The 13,204-nt window shown below is 39.9% G+C and overlaps 1 protein-coding gene across 1 annotated transcript in view; it reads right to left on the bottom strand.

Annotated features, from left to right (window-relative positions):
• LOC119504271 (AT-rich interactive domain-containing protein 1B-like) overlaps positions 1 to 13,204 on the bottom strand; it is a 199,258-nt gene that overhangs the window by 149,422 nt on the left and 36,632 nt on the right. The gene's annotated exons all lie outside the window — the stretch shown is intronic.

Here is a 13,204-nt window from a genome sequence, read left to right as displayed (position 1 = left end):
AGATGGGATGAGGTGTGTTGGATATTACCGCTGGCCCGTCCCTGGCCGTAACCCTAATGAGGGACACATGGATGAGCCGGGGCATTCCAGAGCGGCGCAGTTAAAAAACTAACTCGCGAGGGCGAAGCCATGCCAAGTGCCGATGCTGCATTACACGGCGGTTATGAGGGAGAATGTGAACAGGGAGTGCGTGTAACAAGCTGGCACCAATACAGTCTAAATCCCTCCTTGTCGTTTGTTATGACTACAGACAGCGCCAGGTGCTCCTCGCTCCTCTAAGGATTTCCTATGGAGGCTGGGCTTTTCTCATTCGCAAACACACGCACACACACACACACACACACACACACACAAAGCCAAGCACAGACAATTAAACAACGTTTACGACCACTGGTGAAGCAGTTTGACAGCACTTTTCATGTCATATTTTTTCCCCCGTCATGTCATGTTGCTTTTTTTATTCGGTGACGACCAAGAGTGCCGCCACAAACTCATTAAACAAGCACACAGGCTGTAATTTGGGGCGTATGCAAAGCTAGTCCACTTCCAGCTTTTGCCCCGAGTTCTAAACTTTGAAATGTCCCTTTAAATCTTCCTTGGCAGGCTTGGCAAAGTAAAACTCGCACAAACTCAGACTGATTTATATCTCAAATGACGGTATTATAGGGGACTCCGACGTGACGGAACTACTACGCTACGGCCTTGTCAGATCAAAAGTAAAGAGCGCACACATCCAGAGTTGTGGTTTTACAGTGACTGTTATGAGTGAGGAAACCCAGTCATAAAAGCGCTGTTGAAACTGGTGTAAAATACAGTGAAATCTGATCTGGCTGCAGAGGGCAAGTGGAGATTAATACGTTTGAAACAGTTTTGAAGAGTAACTTCCTTTGAGTGGGTGCTAAAAAAGAAATCTTCTCTCTATGCCGGCAGAAGCTTTTTGACTCTCTGAATAGAGATGATTGGACAATGTAGAATACTTTTCACTTCAATGGAAATTTGATTAGAAAGGACAGGTCTATGTGTGTGTGTGTGTGTGTGTGTGTGTGTGAGAGTGTCATTAGGCCGATGAGACAGACAGACAGGGCGAGATCAGTCTAGCTGGCAGAGAGGTTAATAGCATGGCCCTGCTCATGCCAACAGCACCACTGGATTCATTACTGCCGGCCGGGGCAACACACACGCACGCACACTCACAACGCACGCAGACACACACAGACAGACGCACGCACACACACACACACACACACACAAACTAACACACTTACAGACATACTCTCATACCAGTGTACTCAAATGAATTCACATGAATTGAAGATGTCTGTATATTATGTGGGGATTTGTTAAAGTAAGAAAGACAAACAAATGCTCTCTCTCTCTCTCTCTCTCTCTCTCTCTCTTTCTCACACACAACACACACCAACGTCATTAGATGTGGATCAAAGCCACCCTGACAAAACAGAAGCAACTCTATCCTGTGATCAGTGATGACAGGCTGGTGTAACACACTGGGTCTCAACTGGAACACTACTGTTCTGGGATTGGCGAGGATTAGGTCGCCATGGAGATCGAGACCAGACAACCGTGGGTGGGTTCCTTTCTCAGTCGAACACAATGACAGGCAGACAGACAGATATGGGCAGACAGTGACAGATAGACAAGAGGAATAGATAGACAGACGTAGGCAGAGAAGAAGACAACACGCACACAAAAGGGTCAACAGAGAATGGCTCTTTAGGTTTGTGCCACCGAAGAATCCTCTTGGTGCTATAAATAACCTTGTTAGAAAGCATGAAAAGCTAATGAATAAATAATAAACTACACTGGTTTCTGTTGTCTTTAAAACTGCCAGTTTGAGTTGCTGAGATTTTATATGTAAAAATACACCTGGGACACAGCTAGCAAGCGCGCTGGAACAAGAAAGCTTCAACACACCAATGTTACGTCTGCTGTCTCTCTTTGCTTCAGGATAAAGTGTCCCATGACTGACTGGATGGGTAAAAATAAACTTGTAGAGCTTATAGTATAATGTCATGCTATGTGATTCTTATTTTCTGGATTTTCAAATTTGTAAAATTCAAGAACTCTTGCTACATCTAGGACAACTTGTGTGCAAATTTACTGGGTCCATACCTTTTCAACTAATTGCAATTAGGCCTGTCACGATAACTATGGAGGACAAAACCTGCCAAAATAAAAAAATAAATACTTTATTCATTTGTTCATGCATTCAATTTCTTGTTCATTTAATGTCATATTTATTGAATTATCATGTCATTTATTTATTTATTTTTGATTTTTGCAGGTTCCGTCCTCCATAGAGAACTACTTTTGTTGGACGATATATTGTCCCAGAAATAATTGCAATAAACTATATTTTTGTTGTTTTAAGACCTTTTTATGGCACTGATATAATAATAATATAATAGCATAATACAGTACTCAATACAGTAAAAGTACACCCTTTAAAAGAGAAATGAACTTTTAATACATAAGAATATTCAGACATTGGAATTAGAATGTGAAGAAAATATTAAAATATTTGAAATAAATAAATATATACATAAATAAATTTAAAAAAAACACGCAACCAAAACAATAAATAAAATAGACTCTCAGACCCTTAAAAAAAATGTGCAATGACGAAATCTTATAATGGTAGGGAAATCCCTGCTGTTTATTCTGGCATCATGTTGGCTAAAATTGATGCAAACAAACATAAATCAAAAATATCATGTCAGCAAAAATTATGCAGGTCATGTCCATATATCGTACGATAAGTCGATAGCGTAATTATCGTGACAAGCCTAATTACAATAGACCTTTTTCACAGCAGACTTTTTGCCATGTCATAGCATGAAAAGCACAGCAGTCTTTCATAACAATGGCTGCATACCATTTAGTTTTACCAGTTCCAAGGCCCCTGCATTATTCATGCTGACTCACTGGCAAGGCTTAATGGGACCCTTAAATGGAATAGAGACAATATTAATGTAATCAGTGCTGTTACACCTGTGCTATTCCAATTTTGACAAGTCAAAATGTCTGCCCTGAAAAAGGTCTATCAGCACTGTTGAACTGAACTGGGAACCAATCTGGTGACTTTTTCCGGCAATGAGGGTCAACGATTTATTTCTTCAATCCTAAAGTATGTGTGCTTTTTAAATTAACTTTCTTATAGACCATTCTACAGCCGACGTCATCAAAAATATGTGCGTGCATGTTGGCAACGAAAGTGGCGTTTTTGCCCAAGCCATCCAGACAAGTTCGCAAGCTTTAAACAGTGAATTAAAATGATCACCACCATCAAAATGTCTGCTTGTTGTGTGTTCAGTTATGAGAATCGATATTCCAACAGCGGACTCAAGTTATACAGAATTCCAACAGGATCATAACCATTTCACCGTTTCGGCTTAACAAGTGGCCAAACTGGTGACTTTCAGCGGAATGTGTGGGGGTTGCTCGTAGTAACTGATTGGCGTCGAGAATAACCAAAGATAAGTATTCATTTAAAATTGATTATAGGCTTTGTTTTGCGTCACTATGAGCAACCACGACGCATTCGGCTGAGAGTCACCTATTAACATGATCACTCGTTAAACCAAACGTGTTGAATACCACTGGACTGAGGACATGATCAAAAATAGTCGTGATTGCAGCAGTCATTTCAAAACTCAATAAACTCAAAACTCTGAGTCTGTCATGGTATTTGATGTTCTGTACATGATCACAAAAAACGTAGTTGTAAGTATCTAGTGACATATATGCTCGTAATTTCTCGATGGTGTAACGTTACATGCTAGGTTTCTCCACAAAATACATGTATATATATTGAGCCACTGAATATTGGGCCTCTTGCTAATGTCTTCTACCCACTCACTGATAGCACAAGGATCTGGAAAGCCAATTTGTTTAGGTTGCATTCGCGATCTTTGGTGGTTAATGCCCTTGCGTAGCTTGACAAGCTATTGTACTCCGCCGCACTTCTGTTTCCAAACTGCGCGCGGACACTTATGTATGTCTTCATTGTTTGCAAACTGTAAATATGATGATCACTTGTGTCATGATTGAGTCTTCCCAACAGATCCATTGTTTAAACACTTCTATGACCTGGGGAAGTTGTTATCATGGCCAAAGGTGGTTACTGTACTGTGGTTAATGCAGCCCTGAGCTATAATTTATACTTTTCTCCTCATTGTTGACATCTAGCTCCTTTTCAAGCTGTCTGTAACTACTTTATATAGAGAAAACCTTTTTAGGGGACCTTTAAAAAATGTCCATTTTCAGTGTATTCAAGAACAGATACTGACATATATGCAAGCAGGTAGACAGGCAATCAGGTAAGCAAGCAGAAGAGACAGACATGAAGACAAAAAAGAGGCAGAAATATCACCAGTCAGTCAGTCAAATAGGAACAGAGACAGCAGGCAGACTGGAGGTCTAACAAGTAGCAACCTGTCACCGTGGCTTTGGGAGGGAAGAAAGAGTCATTCAAATGCAGCTTCTGTTTGATCGCTGGGGGCGACTGTACGAATGTACTGTACCTACTGAGTACACACCAGCTCACTGAAACCTGATTCTCTTTGACTGAAAATATGCTTAGTGATAAACAGACTGTGCTGTGCTGTTGCTTATACCAATAAAAATAACTGCTGGAAGTAGAAAATAAGACCATTTTCTGCCTTTTTCTTCCACTCAGGTGTGTGGAAGCAGACAAAATAACAGTGTGATTTATCCAGAGTGTCTTGGCAGGCACACAGTGTCAAATAAATGTCTGTAATGAAATGACAACAGATGTGAAGTGCTGTAGGGAGAAATGACGCTGAATAGACGTCCTGCGAAGCAAATAATTCACCATAAACTGCAGAAACAGTGTGATGAAAACAAAAGCCTTGGCGGCATATTAAGATACAAAGACACAAACACCGAGAAGAACTCAATCAAAAATCTATCAAAACAAGAGTCATATGCAAAGGCAGACAATATCTTCCTGCTCTGCAAATGGAGGGGAATAAATAGCCACGCCAACCCTCATCCATGGCAGTAGTGCGCGCGTGTGTGTGTGTGTGTGTGTATGCCTTAAATCAGCCGTTTAAAAACCTTGCACGGAACACGGCACTGCTTGTAATTCAATTGGGCCAATGAGCAATAGACAGGAATTTTCATAATTCTGTCGAAGTGGCGATACGGCTGGCTGGCAACCGGGACCCGCAGGTCGCCCGTTTTGAGTGACAGATGGGCTCAGCCAACCAGAGAGCTAAGCAGAGCCACCACCCCGACCCCTGAAGACACACACACACACATACACACACTGACAGGCATGACAGGCACACACCAGCATTAGCATGCTATCATGCTAGTAGGCCACCACCGAAGTGCCAAGATTGAAATAAAAAATGAAAGGGTTACAAGTAATAAAGAGTCAGATGAGCTGACAAAGAGTCAAAACGGAAAGGAGAAAGCAACATAAAGCATGATACAGACATGTGAAGCAATCCGGCGATGGTGGCAAAGGAAAATGTTTAGAGAGACAGAGATGGAGAGATAGGCGGAGGGGAGATAGACAAGGGGTGTTGCAGACTGAGATACTTAAAGGATGGATAAAGCGATGTTTCACATGATAAAGTCAGAGGGAGACAGATACAGACGTGATGCAGACAGAGAGATATGTGGAGAGAAAGGGGCGACACGGACAAGTGTAAAAGAGAAGCGGAGGAAGGAAGGAAGGAAGGAAGGAGTCTTAGAGGATGGATAGGGGTAATGTGAAATGATGAAGACGAATGGAGAGAGGAAGAAAACGTGAAAGAGCTTCGGCGGAGCTTTAAGTTCTTTTATACTCACATCATTTGAGGAACATATGGGAGAGGCAGAGACAGACAGACAGACAAGTAGATTTGATAATATAGATCCCACTGCTAGAATTGGCACCAGGAGCACCAGGTGAATGTAATTAATAAATTACCATTAACGAGCTGGGATAGAACAGCAGCAGGAGTTTGAGTTCTGATGGCTACACGCTAATACTAAGCAGGTTAAAGCTGAAAAGGGACAAAACTTGGAAAAGAAAAAAAAAAAAGAAAAATATATTTTATTATGAAAAGAAATGTAATAAAAAAAAAAATCATAATTTTTTTTAAATTTTGTTTGTCTTTTATTTTTAGGTGTGCTGTGCCGATCCGACTTTTTCAGTCCCGATACCGATAGCGATACCTGGGCTGTGGGTATCGGCCAATACCTAGTACAGATCTGATACCAATGTTTGATTAAGAAACTGCATGCCTCACTGTGTGAAAGTGGCTGGATCAGGCTTGACTTAAATATTGCTTTTCTAACTTTGTAACAAGATGTAACAAATAAATACATAGATATAAATTTACTGAAATGTATTAAAATAATAAAATCGTACTATAGCAATCTTCAAAATTAACAGGAATTACAATTCAATTGTAAACATTTTTAATGCAGCAACAAATTGGTCAAAACTTAACAGTATACTATAAAGACTGTTATATAGTATATAACATATACAGTTACTACATGGATTTGACCTACACCAACTGTTACCAGTTACATCAGGTGTTATTACACCAGTGATTTCACTAACCAGCATGTCTCCAACCAGAAAGAAGGAGCTAATCAGTGAAATTGCCTGTTCCATGTTCCAATTCCATACTGCATACTAAAAGTATACAGTACACTACATTTAATTTCATAGTTCACTGTTTTAGCAGTTACACATCTACAGTACATGTATAACAATCGACATACTTTACCATCTTTGTTTAACTTGAAATGATGCAGTACGAGACAACTGCTGTCAGACGTCACTCAAACTGTAACTTTGTAATGTCACTATCATTTGACGTGATGAAGAGGAAACAAAAAAATGTTTTTCCAAAGATGTATTTTTTGTTTGTTTGTTTTCTGAGGTGTTACTAGAGTCAAAATTTTCATTTCATTTTTTTTACGGACTGAGCAGCACCTCAATTTCCTTTGTGCAAAGCACTGTGGTACAATATTGACAGAAAACTCAAAAATAAAGCAGAGTTTGTATGCACACTGACATGTTTGAGTATATTTAATTACACGGCTCTGGTGTCCGTAGTGTCAGGGCTGGACCGAGAAAACACATTGCTGTTTGACACCTGACCCTGATCTATACAGATGGAAATGCACAAACAGACACTTAATAATAATAATAATACTAACAAACAATCCAACATCCCCGCAGTGACGGCACGCTGACAAAAATAAATGATAGAATACACCGTTAGCACTATATTATATTTATATCCTGCACAGAAACTGATGGATGCTGTAATACCCTATACCTGCTTTGCTAACATTAGCATACATTACACTAAAAGCCCAACGTCATCGATTCAAGATGACATTTTTATATATAATCCCGTCCAAGTTTCATTAGGTAACTTGGCACCAAGCTAAACACGTCTTTTATTACTTGGACTTAATCATACAAGATAGATATTGATCAAGATCTGTTGTTGTAGTACGTTACGTGTGTTTGTCCCAATGGCAGACATTTTTCTTCAGCATTTTATTGCAAATGGAAAATAAGTCTTCTTCTACAATGGTCCCACATTACTTATGTAAGGTACCTGAGGGCCAGTATAGAGGAATATAAGGACATAGAACTGGAGGCTTAGTTACTGTGCCTAACTTACTGATGGACAACTGCTCTTTTAAAAGTATTATCATGAGTTTATCGCAGCATCACTGGAGGGATGGATGTGAATATACAAAAGTCGGCTACATTAAAATAATTACAATTGTAAACAGAGTGAAAAAGGAAACTGAATTTTCTTTTCATATTCAGACTCCCCAGCAGTTCAGTAAAGATAAAAGCTAACTTAAAGGCATATAATCAAAGGAAATTTCAGCAAGAGAGCGCAGCAGGGAAACAGTAAGGGAGAAATGGTAGTGTTGACAGATCTGTCAGTCAAAAGAAGAAAAACCAGTATCAAAATAACTTGCGTATTTGCCATAAGTGGCTGCAGCATTTAAGTGATTCAACTGTAACATTTTTCAGTTGACCTGCATCTTTCCTTTTCCTGTTGCTGTCGGATCTATGACAACCTTGCAATCTCTGCCTGTAGAGAAAGACCTGGTTTTTAAAATAGTTTGATAAAGTAAAATAAAACCAATAAGAAAAAAAGTAGTCTTGTGTTATGAAAATGAGGAGGACAAAGACTTGATTAAAAAGTCTATGATACACATTTCCACACTAATTCTAAGCAAGTTAAAGCGGCAAAGTGACAAAACTTAATATACTGTATATATATATTTATATTATATTATAAAAAATACAATTTTATAACAAAAAAATATACTATTATTTTTTAGAATTGTATTTGTCTTTTATTTTTGAGTGTGCTGTTGATACACACTATTGTCGCACAATGCAATGCACAAAGGAAAAAGAGGAGTTGATACTCAGAGCTGAAAAGCATGTAAACAAATCAGAGAAGGTGGTGAGACAGCTCAAAAATAGCTCAAGAAATCCAAAAACTAAATAGAAAATATTTGAAAGCCATTGGCTTTTAATAAGTTGCAGCTTGATTGACGTCCAACAAAGCACATAAATGTACCCTTAAATGTTCCTGATTGTAGTGATATCTTTAGATAAAGCTAAAGAATAGTTGTCCTTTTTTTGGTAATCTTTTAATTAACTTTTATTTATAGGACATTTAAAAAAAAAAAAAGATTAGATTAGTATCATTATAGAAATATATGTTTTTTTAAAAAATTACTTCTCAATTTATTTTTTTCTATCTTTACTCAAATTTAATTTGTATGGATCTTGTATCCATGACAAAACTATTGCATCTCTAATACACTTATTGTGCGGGAACCTTTGCTTTGACTTCATCTTCCTACACACCTGTCTACTGGGTTTGCATTAGGCAACACTCAGTTTGTCACTGAATCATAGAAAATTAGTTATAATACTACAATAAGCTTTCTAATTTAGTATATGTCAAGATGTTTGAACCATAGAATCATTGCTAAGAACCCTGCACACACGAGATAGTAGCTACAGGGTGCATGTGCTGCTGCTGAAGTATGTCGCTGCCAATATGAACATCCTCTCTCCTCATTTTTCTAACATACAAAGTTGACATCTAAAGAAACACATTAGTTCTTTTACGTCTGAGCTGTGCTGGCACGGCTGACAAGAGGTTATCATTACACTCAGGACCCAAAAACAAATCAACCAGCTTCTTCAGCTCTGTGTGGCGATAAGATCAGCCGCTCGCAGCCGATACCACGTGCCCTCATCTCTTGTATACAGAATGAGATGGGAACGAAGGTGAGTCCCTTAATGAAATGTGAGGCATCGGAGGGACGGATCAGCATCAACAGGCTCATGATTAAACATTAGGGGAAAGAAGAAGGGGACGCATCGTCGTCATCATCCTCGCATCTTTACCCCCCCAAGGTGACGCCGCTCTCCGTCGCTCTATACCTCTCTTTGATATCTCCTTCTCTCGCTCCTCCCCCTCCTCATACACCGGGAGGCCCTTGACACCTCGAGGAATAAGCTGCCCTTGGAGGACTGAGAGAAAGAGTGAGGGATAGGAGGAGTGATATACGAGACTCTCAATCGTGACGTGCCACTAACCTGAACCTAGACACTACACATCAAGACTAAATATAAAATCATAGAAACGCCGTCACACTCAACAAAAGAAAAACAAGGCTGCAGATAAATTTGCTGGTATTTTTTTTTTTAAAGTATGAAGCAAGGTGCACTTCATATACCGCAGGTTTTTTATTCCCAAATGAAAACACAAGCCTGTCTATTCAAAGATTGTGACTTATCGACCCCGTGATAACGTTAACGTCGCATTGACGGCGTGTGAAAGCGAACAGATAGCGTAGCTATCGACTGTTAGACACACAGGTGTGTTTTTCTATATTTTCATCTCGGATTCCTTTCTGAAGACTGTCAAACCTTGCTCCCTGCCCCCTGTCTGTCTTTCTTTATTTTCCCCTCTCTCTAATTCTCTGTTTCTGCTCACATCAATTGATGGCTGGCTGCGACTAGCGATGCCTGTGTTGTTCCAAGCAGAGCCGTAATGGAGACATTTGGAGAGGCAGAGCAGGGCAGGTTAATGCTCTCTGTAATGTGTGTGTGAACAGCGATTTATTTTTTCTATTTTTTCTTTTTTTGTGCGAGAGGCTCTGGGCCCCGTGCCACCGGCTCCAAATGTTTTTCCCCTACTAAACTCCTGACCCCAATCTGTGGCCAAGAAAGACAGAAGAGAGAGGGGAAATTGAGAAAGAAGGAGGGGGAAAAAAAGCAAATGTGATTCATTGGGGGGTCAAAAATGGATATGAATGAGAGATGGAAGAATGCTGAGGTGCAGATGCTGATACTGTTATAGTTATAGCAGGCTTTCCCAAAGAGGAGACTGGTAAATAGATCATCAGCTGAAATATTTCTTGACAGAATTTCTCAATGTTTATATTGGATATTTAGTGGAGAGAAGGCTACCTAATACTGGATCTAACTCAAACTAAATCCTGTCTTGACGTATAGAAAATGATCATCATTAAATAACAAAGGGGAGAAGAAGGAAAGAAGGCTCGCGACACATGTAAACATCACAATTCAGCACAAAAAAAGCCCTAAAACGTCTTTCAGATCAATCATTTCCGCACGCAGCGGCATTTTTCACCGCTCGCTGTGATGACAGGCTCGAACTTGTGTAGGAGTCATGTCAATTACATCTGAACAGGGAGGATGGAGGGAGGGAAGGGAAGGGGACTTCTAGTTGAAACACGCTCGTTCACCATTAGCGGTCGACATCAGCGCAGGAGATTATACTCGTATTTCACATCCCCTGCTGCGAGGCTGTCTTTCTTGGATGCTGAGGTGCCGCTGTGTTAAATGACAGTGACACCATGGATCGTCGAGTTCCTTCAGGTCAGTGTGGCTACTGTACGGTGTGTTGGAGATGAATCAGGTGCTGCTGATGTGAAGGATGACGGGGGTAAAAGGGGTACAGACAGGTAGGCCTGTGTTGTCCATGACACCTTACTTTGGAAGTATCAGCCCCTCAGTTTCACTTTTTGTCGACCGTTATGAGGTGTTGATTCAACTTTGTGATCATTAAAATTGTATTGCGTTATGCTGAGGTGTTTCTATTATTTTGTCCTCCCCATTTGTATCAATGAGGGTAGGCTAAACAAGAGAAATGCCTCTCCGTATAATACAATACACTTGAACAGCACCACAAATGTCCAAAATGACCATAAAGTTGAATCAACACCTCTCTAGTTTGAGCTAGGTGTACTAATAAACTGGCATCTGTGTGTATAATTAACAATTATTAATTTATTGTCATGTCAACCAGCTTGATAGGAATTTTATGGTGTTTCACTCAGATAAGAGAGAAAAACAGGAGCAAGCATACATCACTGTATGATCCCCAAACAACAAAACACATCCACCACCATGCCATTATGACCCGAAAGATCTATAAACTGTGTTGGCCTGAATATAAAATGATGTTTTATACTTAGAGGTGCTAAAATCAAAATTCAGAGCATATCTATTGCCTCCACAGGGCTCTTAACATGGCGACGGCAGGGGTGTACTGTAAATCACAAGTTTCACCATAATACCATATTATATTGATTTGGACAACGATATGATATTTGCTGATATCACAGTCTGCCACGATACGATGTTATTTAATTCAGGGGCCTGCTCCGGATATGAGACAATATAATTTGTCTACCCAACACAATCAGTCACATTTATATCAACTCACAAAAAGCAACTAAAATATGATATAACAATTTTATTACTTGGCTATGTAGAAAGGAGGTGCGCTTGAACGGAAATGATGATGGGAATTTCAAAATAAAGGCGTAAAGATGACGATATGTATATGTTTTCACTTTGCATCGATGATATTGGATTCTTGATAATTGAATCAATATATTGATCCAGATCGATGCATGCCTTAAACGTGAAAACAACGACAACACTGCTGACAGAGCTAACTGTTAACCTGGGGGTAAACTAGAGGGTGGGTGCTACACTTCCGCAACAACACTGTCGGTTGGGACGGCGTTATCAGCTGTAACCGCCGTATGAGAGTGGCGGCCGTGAACTAGCCAGTGGGGCACGCTCACATGCATGAACATGCACTTAAAGGCACACTCGGCCTGCCCGGCTATGTCAACAAAGCACAGAGAAGCTCGGATTACAATACACACAGTGGGAGAGCGACTTCATTCTCTGCTCAGGTAGACATTACTCCTCTATATTTTTACATAGCAAATAGTTGTTTTATGCTATATTAATGCTCTGGATGTCGTAGACAGAACCTTCAAACATTCAACACTCTCTCTCTCACTCTCAGTCTCCGGTGGTTGTGAAGATAAACAGTAGTGACCTGAATGCTTTACCTTCTTAGAGTGTTCATGATGTTTGGTTTCTACTGATCTACTAGCTAATGATGATTCTCTTGAGATGGTATAATGGAATTTAAAATATTTAAAGGCTACAGCACGTTCACAGTATTTTATTTAAAGACTGTATTTATTTACCGTATTTATCTTCCTGTATTTAGCGCTTATCTTAAAAGGTGTTGCAAAAGTCGTTTTAAAATTCAGATCTTTATATTCAAGTTAATACAGTATGCTAGACGTACTTTGAAGATAGACTCCATAGTCTATAGAACCAGGCTCCATCTTCATCCTCTCATACCAATCTAACACCAAATGGATGGATGTGAGCAATACACAGAGGCTGAATCCAGGTAACACCTTGATCATGCCAATCTATGCCTTCTCAGATCTGTTTTCAAATGTTGATAGCGTGTCACGTCTCTTGAATACTCCGCTCTAAAAATGAAGCCCAGAAACCGAGACGCAGGAGCAGACTTGACCTGTGTAAAAATCTATCTCTAATCTGAAAGAAAAAAACTGAGATGAATTCTCGGTGAGCCAATTAGAGCAGCGACTAATCCCCTAGTAACTCGGCAAAGACGTAAAGCATCCCTTTCTTTTCTCTCCCTTCCTCGCTCCCTCCGTTTCGCTCCACTTTCATCTCTCTGCTCTTTTATCTTATCAATAGGCGCATATAGAGCGCCGCAGACACAGAGCGCCGAGTCTGGATCTTTCAAAAACACTCCCGTTTCTGACGTTTTACACCGATTGCCTGCATTCA

This window comes from Sebastes umbrosus, chromosome 16 (assembly GCF_015220745.1).
Source record: "Sebastes umbrosus isolate fSebUmb1 chromosome 16, fSebUmb1.pri, whole genome shotgun sequence".
Lineage (NCBI taxonomy): Eukaryota > Metazoa > Chordata > Actinopteri > Perciformes > Sebastidae > Sebastes > Sebastes umbrosus.
The sequence above is the reverse complement of the archived record's forward strand: the minus strand, read 5'-3'. Positions and strand labels throughout refer to the sequence as shown.